The sequence below is a fragment of the Botryllus schlosseri genome, chromosome 6, assembly GCF_051294905.1.
Source record: "Botryllus schlosseri isolate E-star chromosome 6, Bs_hap1, whole genome shotgun sequence".
Lineage (NCBI taxonomy): Eukaryota > Metazoa > Chordata > Ascidiacea > Stolidobranchia > Styelidae > Botryllus > Botryllus schlosseri.
Window position 1 is genome coordinate 1,640,261 of NC_137241.1, and position 13,756 is coordinate 1,654,016.

The window sequence follows — 13,756 nt, forward strand, 5'->3', positions numbered from 1 at the left end:
AGGCGATTCAAAATAATTTAATAATCAAGTCATGGTCGAGCATTACAAAATCTCATATGTCAAATCAATGTGTCGAACCTTATGTTTACATCATTATAATTTTCAATATAACCCCTGCGTTCGATTGTAAGAAATGAATTCTCAACTACGTTGGTCAAAGTTTCAAACCTCGTATACTCAAACATATTATGTTAATCTCAAGTTGCGCGCACCGAGTAGTAATTACTTTAGGTTACAGAATAGTAACGACTTTTACAGTTGAATAAAAAATACGAGTTGGCGGACTATGAATACAACCGAACTTGCTATGGATTTTGGATTGTAGTGATTACTCGCGTAGTCTTGTCTACTTTTCATAAGGATACTGTTAAGTTGGTTGGGTAAGTTACAAACGGATTGACTTGACAAGTTTTTTTGTATTTTACTCTTTTGTGTATGGCGAGATGTTAGAATGTTGAGATGTCATAGTGATAGTATTTCTGAAACTCTCTTTGACAAACGTAAAGACAGGTCGCGAATAGAGTTGTAATGTTTCATTACTTGTTTCAAATCAATGTGCGTATAATCTCGAAATGTCACTGGGTGAAAGTTGGTAGTCATGTTTGTCAATCTATTTCAATTCAGACTATGTCAAAGCCCTAATATTTCATTCTGGATTATCTGGATTTACCTTTAGTACATCCTGCGAATGGATTCCGATGCGGTACTATAACATTTTTGATAATAATGACTCAAGGATTTTCAATCAACAATACCTGGATTTTTTGGTAATGCTAGAGTTGGCAAATGATTAGTTGCGTGTTTTTGTTAGGCGTTTGATTTCTCAGAAATAAATACAATTATTGTATGTGTATACTTGCGATTTCTTGATTCTTGTTTAGTTAGTTGGTATTGATTCTATAGGTGTGAAACAGCGGCGTGGAATGTGTGAATAATTCGACTCGACTGAAGTTGGAGTCAGTAATATTCAGGTTACGTTCGAATCAACAGATCGCGGTAAATGGATTTCTCAAAGGATTAGAGTTGTACCGGATCAACACATTCAAATACGAATCAACTTGGTTCGTGTAGTGAGTTTCATTTCAAGTTGACAAATTGACACATTGCTTGAATATTCTCATGATTTTTATCATGCAACTAAAGTCAACCACGTTCCAAAGTGTCAAAAACATATAGCGACCATACCAGAAAGTGTCAAATTGTTGGTTTACGAATCACCGTCTGCGACGACTCTGTGACAAACTAATTACGGAAATATTACCTTGTGAGCGATCGGTATGTCTGTAACACCAAATCATGAGCGATTACTATGTCTGAAGCATTACCCTGTGAGTGTCGTAGGATTTTAAACTTATTTCACACCTATTTGAATAAGCGTTCACTTCACAAAGGATTAGGGTTAGAGTAGAAATAAGTGACAATTTGTCGCTATTCAGGTTACCGACACTGGCGGTCTGTTATTCGTTACTTATTAAATCTTACGAGTGAAATCAAGCTCCGTGACAAACTGCTTACGAAAATTTCACCGCGTGAGCGATCGATATGCCTGTAACACGAAGCCGCGAAAGATGGTTATGTCCGAGACATTATCTTGTCAGCGATCGCGGGGTTTTGCAAACTATTTCACACCTATTTGAAGTGCTAGTTCGTGAACGCGGCTATTGTTGATATTCGTATCGCCGTCTACGCCGGCACTGTGGTAATCTAATTGCCCAAACATTACTATGCGACTGATTCCTAGATTTAGCAAACCATTTTCACGCCTTTTTTGTTGAAAGTACGACATTCCGCCCGCAGCCTATACCCGAAAGTACGACATGCGAACAACGAAGCCGCGTGCGACCGATCCCTATGATGAAAAGGGTTACCGTGCGACAACAAGACACAATAGCCGCTTGCCACCCCCAATATAAGACATAAGAGCCGCTTGCGACCCCCGCCATAAGAATAACGATATATCATTGTCGCACTCACCGTAAACGTTGGGATCAACTCGGACCGGTCATATATAATAATTTATGATATACACAATAACTAAGAACCAATCACGTGACTATTTACTTGATACTTATTCAACACCAGTCGAGAGATACCTATACCAGAAAGTACGATATGCCGACGCACCCATAAGAACACATGGCGAATCACCACCACTGCCTTAACGCGAAAGTATGACATGCGAAAGTTCGACGTGCGACAGATGCATATACCGAAAAGGGTCACCGGTTCAAGACGAGTTTTCGCGGCACCGGTCGAGTGATCCCTATACCGAAAAGGGTCACCGGTTCAAGACGAGTTTCGAGGCACCGGTCGAGAGATCCCTATACTCATAAGGCACCGGTCGGGTGGAAGGGGGGTCTGAAAGGGTCACCGGTTCAGGACGAGTTTTCGCGGCACCGGTCGGGTGCACCCATAAGCCACAATGGCCGTTCGCGACCGATCTATATAACTACTCACGTTAGTGGACATGACATTTCTGTGAAGTCGTGACCAACCCACGGAATTTTTACAAAGTGCAATGGAATAGGTATTGTCGAAATTATACAAAATATTCTTTAAAAGGGATGTTTGTTTGTTTGTTCGTGGTATTCATGGTGTTTGTCGACGACTATATGGTTCAATGTGATGTAAAACTGGCATCATATTCCTTGTGGTCGTATAAAAGGTACGTTCAACTTTCCACAGTGTATTAGGAATTAATTTATCAACTCTAACATAACCTCTTATCGTTGGAATTGAGCCATATGTGGAGCGAAACGTCAATTTTAGCCAACACAACAATTGTAGCTTATAGCAGCAAAAAAATTGATTTTTTTCAACCACCCTGCGGTTCAGAGTCTGGCTGTCGCTGATTATAGTTCTCTGACTCGGTGCGATCATGCTGCCACAATCAACAGTTTGATGTAAATCTCACACACATCACCTGTAGTTATCAGTTGATGAATGAAGGTTCACTTTGTGGATTCGTGAGGTTATTGAAAAGGCCTGACGGTGTAGCTTACTGAAAACGATAGCGAACATGTGTTTGTTTATTACTTACTTCGTGAAATAGTGCATAAGAGAAGCTTTGGCTGATATAACTAGGCCCGAGCTATTCGTGACTAATCCCCCTGAAAGTATAGTCGAATATGTACGTATTAACCGTTCACCGACTGTATTATATACCATCGATACTTACCAATCACTTGTGTGGTGTCGTACGTGTCCCCAAATATCGGACTGGTGAGATTCTTCAAATTAACTTTTGCCAAAATATCACTTTTCGTCAATGAATTCAGAACGGTGTAGTTGAAGGCCCACAATTCAAAGAGCGATCTCTGTTTGCAGTCGTATCCGATCTTCAGACATGTCGACGAAAACGTCGTTAAATTCTTCACGCTGTTTGAAATCGTTAGTGCATTACGTGTGTGACCTCTGGGCGCGTATCAAGAAGTACAATTCACGGGATTCTGACATTGTGAGCTATTTAGATTGCTTGTGATACCAAATATATCATACGTAACTAAATTTGTCGTCACATACGTGGTGCATCACTCAGTGTTGGGATCAAGTCACTACCTTCGAGTCACGAGTCATTACGAGTCATTGCACATTTTGACTCGAGTCAAGTCAAGTCAAGTCAATCGATTTTCGAAGGTGACTCGAGTCAAGTCAAGTCAGTAGATTTTTGGAGGTGACTCGAGTCAAGTCGAGTCAAGTTAAGTCAAGTCACGAGTCAAGTCACAATTCAAGTCAAATTGCCTTTTCGCGGTATGAGGCGTGATTACGTCATTGTATTTTGCTAGCTGTCTGAAATACAGATTGAGGGGTCATTGATTTTGAACCGATGAACGAATATAGAGTTATATATACACCCAAGTATGGCGCTGTATCGCTCAGATACAAGTAGAACTAATAAACTACGTAAGTAATTGCACAGCCTCAGTTTATAGTTACCAGCCAAAATAGAGAAACGAATTGATAAGATGCGATACATTACCCTTTTGTATATTGATATGATACAATACGACCTTGCGCCAATGGTTGAGGACCATGTATTTCGAATTCAATTTCAACAAAACAAGAGGTTTGGTCAAGTTAAGAACGCAGAACAGAAATAGACATTTTGCTATTAAATTACCTTACTATACTATAGTTTACGACAGCGTAGGCTGTAAGCTTCGATCACTTCGTTTGCGATCAATGGAGGCTAACGCACGATCATTGAATGTTTGGTAGCTCTCACGGGTTACACCAGCGTTGCGCGAACAATCCGAACATATGCAAGATACAGTGATTTTTATCGACACTGATTACTTGATGACTTGAAATTGACTCGTGAATTTTCCTCCGAGTCACGAGTCAATCCACATTTCTGATACGCCGAGTCAAGTCAAGTCTAGTCATTTTAGCAAAGTGACTCGAGTCAAGTCAAGTCATTCGAAAAAGTGACTCGAGTCATCCCAACACTGGCATCACTGTTAGTTGTGAAGTCGGTCACCTTCTATCAATCTCCAGCGCAGTCTTGAAACTATCGGCAGACAAAACATCCGAATTATCCACAACCAATATGAATTGATCGAGTTGAGGGATGTAAAACGTCGAGCGCAGTAGTCCAGTTTCCTTTATCACTTTGCTGTCTTCTGATAGGAATCCGGAAGATCCAAACGGGGGCTCGAAACGTTGTAGGAGACCCACGCTTAGTGATGCTGCAAAGCATACGATAAACTTGCAAATATTTGATTGAGTGATGACTGTCACACGTTTTTGAAAATTGAAGGTGAGACTAATTGTCATGGCGAGATATCGCTAATGTATTGCAATTATCACTCTTTCGACAAGACCAGCTGATAATAACTAAATCATGACTGATAACTTTGAGCTGATTAAACCGATAACGACCACCTTCCCCGATAACCCCGATATATTCAATCGATAGTCGTAAGATATGGCATCTAACTTAGTGAGCAGAGCATTTCCAGCTTTCGAAACATTTATTTTAACACCTTTACAACCATTGCTATGCGTAGACATGAATCAACTAGAAAGGCTGCATCTGAACACCTGTAGGGTATAAAATGGATCAATATTTCCAGTGTAGCAGTCACAAAATTGTCTGACTTCCTACTAACATAGCTGTGATGCCACAAAAATTGCCGATCTGTTATACTTGCAATGGCCGATACCGAAACATACTCGATATTATCGGCGAACCGATATAATCGGCAGGCTTCTAGCCAGATGGTGAAAATACGATGGAATAGTCAGAAGATGTGAAAATAGTCTGCATTGCTACTAGAATCGAAATAATAAATTTCTACTCAACTACAAGTAGAAATAGTGACATTAAAACATTCCAAAACTACTCTAAGAAGAATTAGAAATTGAGGGTATCAAAATGACTCATGAAAGTAATACTTTCAATTATAGAATGTAAGCATGAAACGGCAACGACTGATTTTGCAGCTTCGTTCCGCTTCGCTGAGACTAGAGTGGAGAATAGTTATCTTCCCGAGGGTACAATTAACTGAATCTGGTCTTGATCGAAAGCTATTGTCGCATTGATCCCAAAAATATGAATAAAAATATGGTCACGCTCCAGTCTTTGACGAAAGATCACCCTCAACATCTGAAATGTGCATTGTTCAGAACAATCGGATAACCCCGACGCAATGGCCATAACAATGGCCCGTTGCGACTCTCCGATCGTTCGTACAATGCCGATATTTCAGACTTGGAGGGCGATTTCTACGTGGATCAGTCTCTGATCATATTTTAATTTATATTTTCGGAATCGGTGCGACAGTAACTTTCGATCAAGACCAGATTCAGTACTTTCTGCGCTCGGGCAGATAACTTTTGGATTGCAAGAAATCATACAGTAACTTAAGCAAAACAATTCTCCACTCCAACCTCAGCGAAGCGGAGTGAAGCTGTAAAATCGGTCGTTGCCGTTCCATGTTTACATTCTTTACTTTCAATAGGCAGATTTGGCCGGAGCGTCGCGTACTTTTAGTATAGTCAGTCGTAGTTGGCTACTTACGAATCGAAAGTGCTAACAAAATGCTAAAGATGCTAACTAAATGAACAATCCTAACGAAAACAGTTGCACTGTTTGAAAATGTATTCAGTACCAATTATACAAAAAAAATTTTTTGTTCGGTTGACATGACAATTTGTCTCTTAAAAGAGACGCAAGCTTCTCAAAAAATGACTTCCTTCTCCATAAAACTCAAAATGTACATAAGTAACTACTTTTTGTTGCGTTATACGTTACGTACATGTGGAAGTACCCTGAAAGCATATGCGCTTGAGAATATATAGTGTAAATACTTATCTTACCGACTCACGAAAAATGACCAATTACGCTACAAATATTGGTGCGATTTTTTCGAAAATATATTCAGTTACATGATACAGTGGTTCTTTAGTCGTGTAACAGGTAGCTATCATTCTAATTCTAATCTAATTCGGAAAAGGTGAAAATTTTCTAGCGGCCTAACTCTGCTGGGAATATCAATATATCATTCGGCACTTACCCACTGTAACAAGAGACAGCAAAATAGTCGTTCTAGGCCGGCTTCAACTCGAACCCCCAACCAGTAGAACGCTAATGATAATCCCCCCGCAATTGCATCCGTCAGACCCGTGCTGCAGGTTTTATTAGTACCGTGCTCAACAGCAAAATCACCATAGTCGTTAGCCGCAGTGCCGTTCCCATTTTCCGTGTATTGTTCGGAGCCAGCGTGGATGTTTTGTATAGTAATCTCGCGTCTTTTACTCGCGTTTGTTTTTGACGAAGGAGCTGAGCACATGGATGTTACAAACATGAATAATACCGCCGTCTGTGCTACTGCTATAATGGCGAACACGGATATGAATCCAACGTAAAAAGGATTGGCTTTTTCTTCGCTCAATGTCTCAACTGCGTTTCCAATCTGCACTGTGACTGCGCCGAGGTACGAGCTGGTGATTCTATTGTAGCATCCATCAAGCCACTGAACCGTGGTATTTGTGTCTGGTAGCGTGGCGTAGCAGGATGAGTTTACTGGCAGCACACCGGTTTGCCATTCAGCAATGGTTTCGAATCCGCAACATGAGAACTGAGAAGGAAATTTATTCTTTAATCTAATTCATTACACCGATATCAACAACGATTAATATCCATTGCATTCGGTGCAATGAATTAGATTAAAGATTAAATTGGAAATCTTGACTCGATGATTAGAAATTGACTTTAGAGCAGCGCTTTGCAACCAGTGAGGTGCGAAGCGTATCTAACTGTTACAGTTTGCCATTCAATATGCAATAGTGGGTGTCGTCAATTCCTCTTGCATTCACCACTACATACGTTTGTGAGTCCGGCTTGTCAACTATAGATCTAGCTATATCCAAGGTTCGGAACAGCCTGAAAACAGACACTCCTATTGCCACATTGCGTGCGAGTCTGTCATCAATCAATCCTAGTCTTGATCTGGTAATATCTGGTATAGAAGCTCAACTTTCGTAATAATAATAATAAATTGCATTCGTATGCAACTGATTGTTTCTTATTCTTGTTAATTTGTTTTGCATTCGTTTGGTCATTTCTCATAGTGGGTCATAGTGAAAAAGTTTTGGAAGCACTGCTTTAGAGTTACAATGGACCTTTCATTTCATTTTAGATTGACACGCCATAAATATATTGTTCCATCCACAGTCTCCGGCCCAGTAGTTTTCATAAGGTGACTATAGAGCGACAATAATACGACCATAATTCAGGCTACTTTCAATTCAGATTTTCAGTGCGCTTCACTTTGCGTAACAATATTATTTCGAAAAATTCTCTGATATACAAACAAAACAGCGCCCACTAGATTGACAAGCCGCAGTCCGCGTCTCAAGAGTTCATTGGTAGGTCATCGTGCCGCTTAAAATAGTCCAACTTCTCAGTAACGCGTTTGCGGTGGTTGAGTTGGTCTGGTGACATGATTGTTGATATGCAATGTACTTTTCAATTCTCCAATGGTTGCTGACGATTACCGCTGCTAGTGTAAGCCGAAAATATGCGGGTGTCCTTCAATACAAATATATTATTCAATTGTTTGAGTCGATGTACGTACATGTGTAGTTCAATAATGAATTTCATATAATCAGTAGTGTCGAATACGTTATGCGCTATCGGTCGTGACGGGTTCACGCACGATTGATCCAATCGTTTTCATCTTACAATAGGTAGGACTAGAATGCCATCAATATCTCGTATCGTGAAATGACGCGAGACAGCTTTAGTTCAACATAATCGACAAGGACTTACGTAAGTTTGAAACGCATATTTCGTGCTTCTGTCCATTCTATTCCAGGTCTCTTGAAAATACTCTTTCCTTCTGTCGCCATCAGCAAATCCCCACACGGCGATACTTATTAGCATGGCAATTGTGAGTGAGACAAGGACGCATACCTTTCAGTTTTAGAGAGTATAAGCTCATAATGATAAAATGGGCGAGGAGCAGGTCTAATGGTCTCACTATGATTCTGAATGAGCGGTTCTTGACCATTGATGATATTGCGGCCATAGCATCAACCAATATCGTAATTCCCGCTATTCCCACCAACCAATATTGGATTCGCTGAAGAAATAGGGTGTTAACTTATCAGGATGATTACTCAATATTTGAAGAAAACATTACCTTAAGTGAAAAAGTATGGCCAGCTATAGCTTCCAATTCCGCATTGCAGTCAATTGTGAAGATGACCACCACCAGTGCTATGGTCAATGCCAAAACAGAGATATTCTAAGAAATATTTGTTGGTTAGGGACAGTTTCAAACGGGCTAACCGATATCAAAACCATACCATTGCGACAAATGCTAGGATGCCTGATAATCTCCATCTTTTTGAGTCAAATATCACCATGATTGTACTTTGGTTTTAGGCTGAAGATTAAATATCTGTAACTAGATCTGCTGTTCAGCCACAACTGAATAATAGGTCTTATCAGGCTTCGCGTTCCGTGTCTCGTAATTAACTCTATAAATAAAATAAGACATCATGGTACGCAAAACACGTGTTACGACTAGAGCCCGACCGATATTGGATTTCTGAGCCGATACCGATATCCAGTACCTCCACCGATAACCCCGATATATTCAGCCGATATTCAAAAGATATGGAATCTAGCTCAAGGCCCATATTTAACACCCCAGAGCATTTCTTTCAACAACTTTACAGCCATTGATATGCTTGAACATGAAATAAATGATCAAGGAACTATAAAAATGTATCAAAAGCACCAATCCAGCTGTTGCAGATTACAGTTCACGATGCACAATTTCTCGGCCCTTTCTCCATGGAGTGAACTTCTGTGGTCTTCCATAGATGATGTATATAGTACTAAACACAGTGAGCAGTCTTTCACTTGGTAGCATAGTTAGTGGCACAGCAGGAAATCTTTCATTTCGGTTCCACCGCTCCCTTGCAGGGGATCTTTCCTTCAATGGTTTAACCAAATATTGATATTCTTCTTACAATGCACCTGGAGCCTTCAGCACATCATTAACAAATAGCTGATGAGTATGTGCAAAACAACTCAAATTGTCCACGTCTGCAACTGCTCCTCCCATCCCCCAGGCCCCATGGGCCTTTGACCAGCATTAAACAATCAATTGATCAATATTTTACACTCTTTTGTCACAATTGGCCAATGTCATCATGGAATCAAAAATTTTCGTATAAATGACTGGCTTTACTCCACGTTTGCTTGATTTTCTTGCCCTCTAAGCTCGCATATTTCCTATCATGGTGGCCCCGCAGCCGCAGGCCTCAGTCAGACGACTTCATACATTACTGGTATAATTAGCTCTGTTGGTACCGAACGGGGAAATGTTTCGACGCGACGCTTTTCTCTATCATTACGAGGGTCAGTCCAGCATGATTGAAGTTCTCATTTCTCTTACTGATTGAAATCTTCTGCAGACAACTATCCATCCAGCTGCTCTCTGTCTTTGGTGAGCGATTACTGCAGGGGGACTCCCACGAAGTCAGTGGGGCATAGCGGTGGTTAGTTATCTATAATAATTTTCAGATAGACACGCCTACTGCCCTGTATGCAGTATGCACTATATGCAGCTTGGCCATTTATTTTTATAATTGACCGTCCTCACGTCTTTCATCGACTTCTCTTGACTCCCTACCACCATGTTGTGACGTCACCAAAATGGCCGATATTTTTTTACCTTCAATGGCCGATACCGATATTTCTCTCCAAGCGTGATATCGACTCGATATTATCGGCGAGCCGATAATCGGTCGGGCTCTAGTCACGACACTATAAGGTTAGAAATTGGCTAAAATATACATCTATAACAACGCTACAGATAATGCATGTGCATGTGCATGAATGTGTTCATTGGCGACATAGTCAATTTACTCATACCGTCTGCAGTCTGCATGATTAGTCATGTTATCAATCATTTGTTACGCTACTCATAATACGCTATCAGCACAACGGAATTACTTCGCAGAACGGTGAAGCCATACAGTCGTACGTGCATTGTGCATCGGTTCCTGTTGCTGCCAGCCTACACTTCTATTTCTGACTAGCATATATTTATGAATACATCCATCGTAAAAACAAAGCTTACTTCTGTGAGAATTACATAAAGCTTTCATACTTCGCTTTCATACCTTAACATGCGGACACTGTGAACGCATTCACGAACAGCATTATTTATGTCTGTCGTCTGTACCTCGAGCGTTATTATCAACTTAATACAACTGCTCTAGGAATATCGCGTTGATGCCTCTTTTAGGGTAAGATAGGAATCGTGCAAGTGGCCGGAGGCGTCTTAACGTTGATGAGCTGATTGCAAATATTTGTGAAACGACAAGCAAGTCCACTGATTACTGGGACTTTGACGGCCGTTATAGCTTGGTATGTTGAATTTTGTCGGTTGTGGTATATTCTTGGCGCTGTAATATTTTCTCATACAGTAACCCAGAGCTCTTCAGCCTTTTTCGTCTTGGAGCACCCTTTTAACTTTTATTCAAAACTCGTACACCCCTGACCACATAACACGCTGATTCCGCAGTAAGCCCAAATCCAAGGATGTTCAACCTTTTCGCTATTCACAGCCTTTTTCGATTAGATATATAGCATACAACCGCCATGGCATCTCTACGTCATATACTTGAAATAAGGTAGCGACTGGAAACTTGCACCGCGGATAGCCCGTGCGTATATAAGCTTTTAACTGTGCCGGAGGCTTACTACACATCTATGCACCAGAATCGGGAGTTTAAATGCTAGGGAATGTTACCTGGATTCCTCTTCTACATAGAAAAATAATTTCGTCGATACTATTGGTTGTTTCATATATTACTGTCAAATATATATCCCTTCTTTGTCCACGTGATCATATTAACTAGAGCTGATGTTGGGGTGTCTTCGGAAGTTTTGGGCACAGAATTGATAATGATGCATCTTCCGGTTTTTATTATTCACTTTGTTGTATGTTGTTATTTTTGACGTCCCATCAAGATTGCAAACATAGTCGAAATACATATTGGAATCACCCAAACGTAGCAGAAATACCTTCATCACGATTCTGACTTGGTATTTCCTTATGGGGTGTAACATTTTCCTCTGCGGTTCGCTTATGTACGGCGTGGTGAAGATTACTTTATTATATTAAAAACGAAAAATCACCCTGAATCGCACCAAGGGTGAATAAGATTTTTAAGTTTGATGAAATCTCTCAAAGATTTAGGAACCAAATTGCATATTAACGGCCGTCAACACACGCTAATTTAATTATGTGTAGAGTGGAGGGCTGTATAATTATTGTTAACCTGATGCATGCGACCGTACCCCCGCAGAAGGTTTCCACCTCTGGTCTGTTGAAATATGGACGAACAAGGCTGCAACGTATTGAGAATGCTAAATACTAATCAGGGCTCCAGATTACCGGACCACCACCTAACACAGTATTTATAAAACTCGACATCCACCTATGACATCACAAGAAGAATGTAATTTACTGTCTGCGTACAGCTGATATGAACATTTAACTATATTGCACAACTGGTCAACATGTTCTGAGGCATAAACTTGCCTATTCATTGTGATAGATAGTCATTGGTCCATTTCAATGCGGGTCTGGTACACCCCGGTACACCCCATCTTAGCGGTAGACCCTTTCATAATTTTGGTACAGCAGAGGGTGTACAAAACACCTGGTTGAAGAGCCCTGTAGTGACCTACCATATATAGCTGTAACTTACACAGGTGTGAATATACACCCGTGGTACACGAAAGCAGAACCTACCTTAGACTTACACCACAGTATACAAATTAAACATTTTAATCCAAATCCTGCTTGCACGCAGCCACGTAGGATTTATAGCCGTAGTATAATTCTGAGTTAGGTTCTATTTTGGTTTACCCCCCTTAGGTGCGAATAAACACCCTTTTTGCTAAAAGTGTACGGTGGTAAGGTTCAGAGGCTTCACAATCACAGAGAGCCAGCGACTTGATAATATATGTTCGTAATTATATTCTACTAAAATAACACAAAAGGGATGATACTTCTTCACTGCACAGGATGTAATAGCACACTCCTGTCGTGAAGACACACCACGTTTTAGCGAATTGATCTTTACAACTGTCTAGACTCGTAATTTCAATTGTCTGATTGTTATTTCAATTGGTATTGGTACAGCGTCTGTTTTCGCTTGTTTATATATAGTATTGCACCATTGCGAATCTCTTCTGCTGCTTCATATTTATATCAACTACATCCATGTCTTGTTTCATTTACGACTTATTAAGTTTGTTTTGTATCAAGTTTATTAAAAGACTGATAATACAACGCTTGCCTAATCTCTAACAGCAGGTATCAACTGAGCGGATGGGAATAAACTCCATAATACCTATAACCAATACGCGATAAACGTGATGGGTTATTGAATCGAAACAACTGCCATTTCACTGTTGTGTGTGTAACACTGCGTGACCGACTTTAACGCTATCAATTAGGTGTTTCTTAACTTTTTCCCTCCAGCGCCCATTTTCAAAAATTGTGTAGGTCTGGCATCCCCCCCTCATGTGAAGGACTGTGGTAAAAACAATTGGTAAGACGTCAAAGTCTTGTCGGTCTACTCGGGTTAAGAATTTTTGGGTTGGGACATAACTATTGGAAATACTTCGTGCTTAAATAGCGCCTGATGGCCACTTGACTAATTACCGATATCTTAAGTGTATGGTCTATATTCGGAATGAAATCAAGGTTGTTAAAACAACATCGGGTACGGGCTCATATCATCTGGTACGAGCCCAATGTACACATCCCGAATTCACCTCTGCGATTGACACTGCGGGGTAATTAATTGTATGGGGTTTAGTTTTTTTGGCATATATTTCGCGCGGAGAGCGACGAAAAATTTCGAGATTTCACAGACTTTGTCGAATGGTAATTTGCAATGAGAACGCGGGATAAAACTATTGTTCTACTATATAGTGATATATCCTCACTACACCATGTATCTACTGCGACGTCATTTTTTCATCATCGCCCCCCCCCCCACATCGCCCGCTGGTTGTTTCCGCCCTCGTCGAAATACAAATCGCCCCTGTGGGAGGGGGTTCGCTGGGGATAAGGTTAAGAACCAATGAATTAGATGAGCTGTAGAATGTATCCATATGATGTTAGCACGCATGAGAAGAGTAAAATTTTGGATAAGTTATTTTAACCGTTACTAGCCCCGGGAACACTTACTCTAATTTGCAAGCCTTTGCGGT

The 13,756-nt window shown here is 40.5% G+C and overlaps 1 pseudogene across 1 annotated transcript in view; it reads right to left on the bottom strand.

The window, feature by feature from the left end:
- Nucleotides 1–9,028, bottom strand: part of LOC145440260 (patched domain-containing protein 3-like) — a 54,879-nt pseudogene extending 45,851 nt beyond the window's left edge. Inside the window, exons 1-8 of the transcript XR_013915491.1 lie at nt 8,815–9,028; nt 8,649–8,753; nt 8,487–8,588; nt 8,276–8,419; nt 6,519–7,082; nt 4,481–4,688; nt 3,179–3,378; nt 3,041–3,110 (exon numbers count right to left, since the gene is read on the bottom strand). The product of XR_013915491.1 is annotated as a patched domain-containing protein 3-like (transcript). The remainder of the gene's footprint in view (nt 1–3,040; nt 3,111–3,178; nt 3,379–4,480; nt 4,689–6,518; nt 7,083–8,275; nt 8,420–8,486; nt 8,589–8,648; nt 8,754–8,814) is intronic.
- Between the last annotated feature and the right edge of the window lie 4,728 nt (nt 9,029–13,756).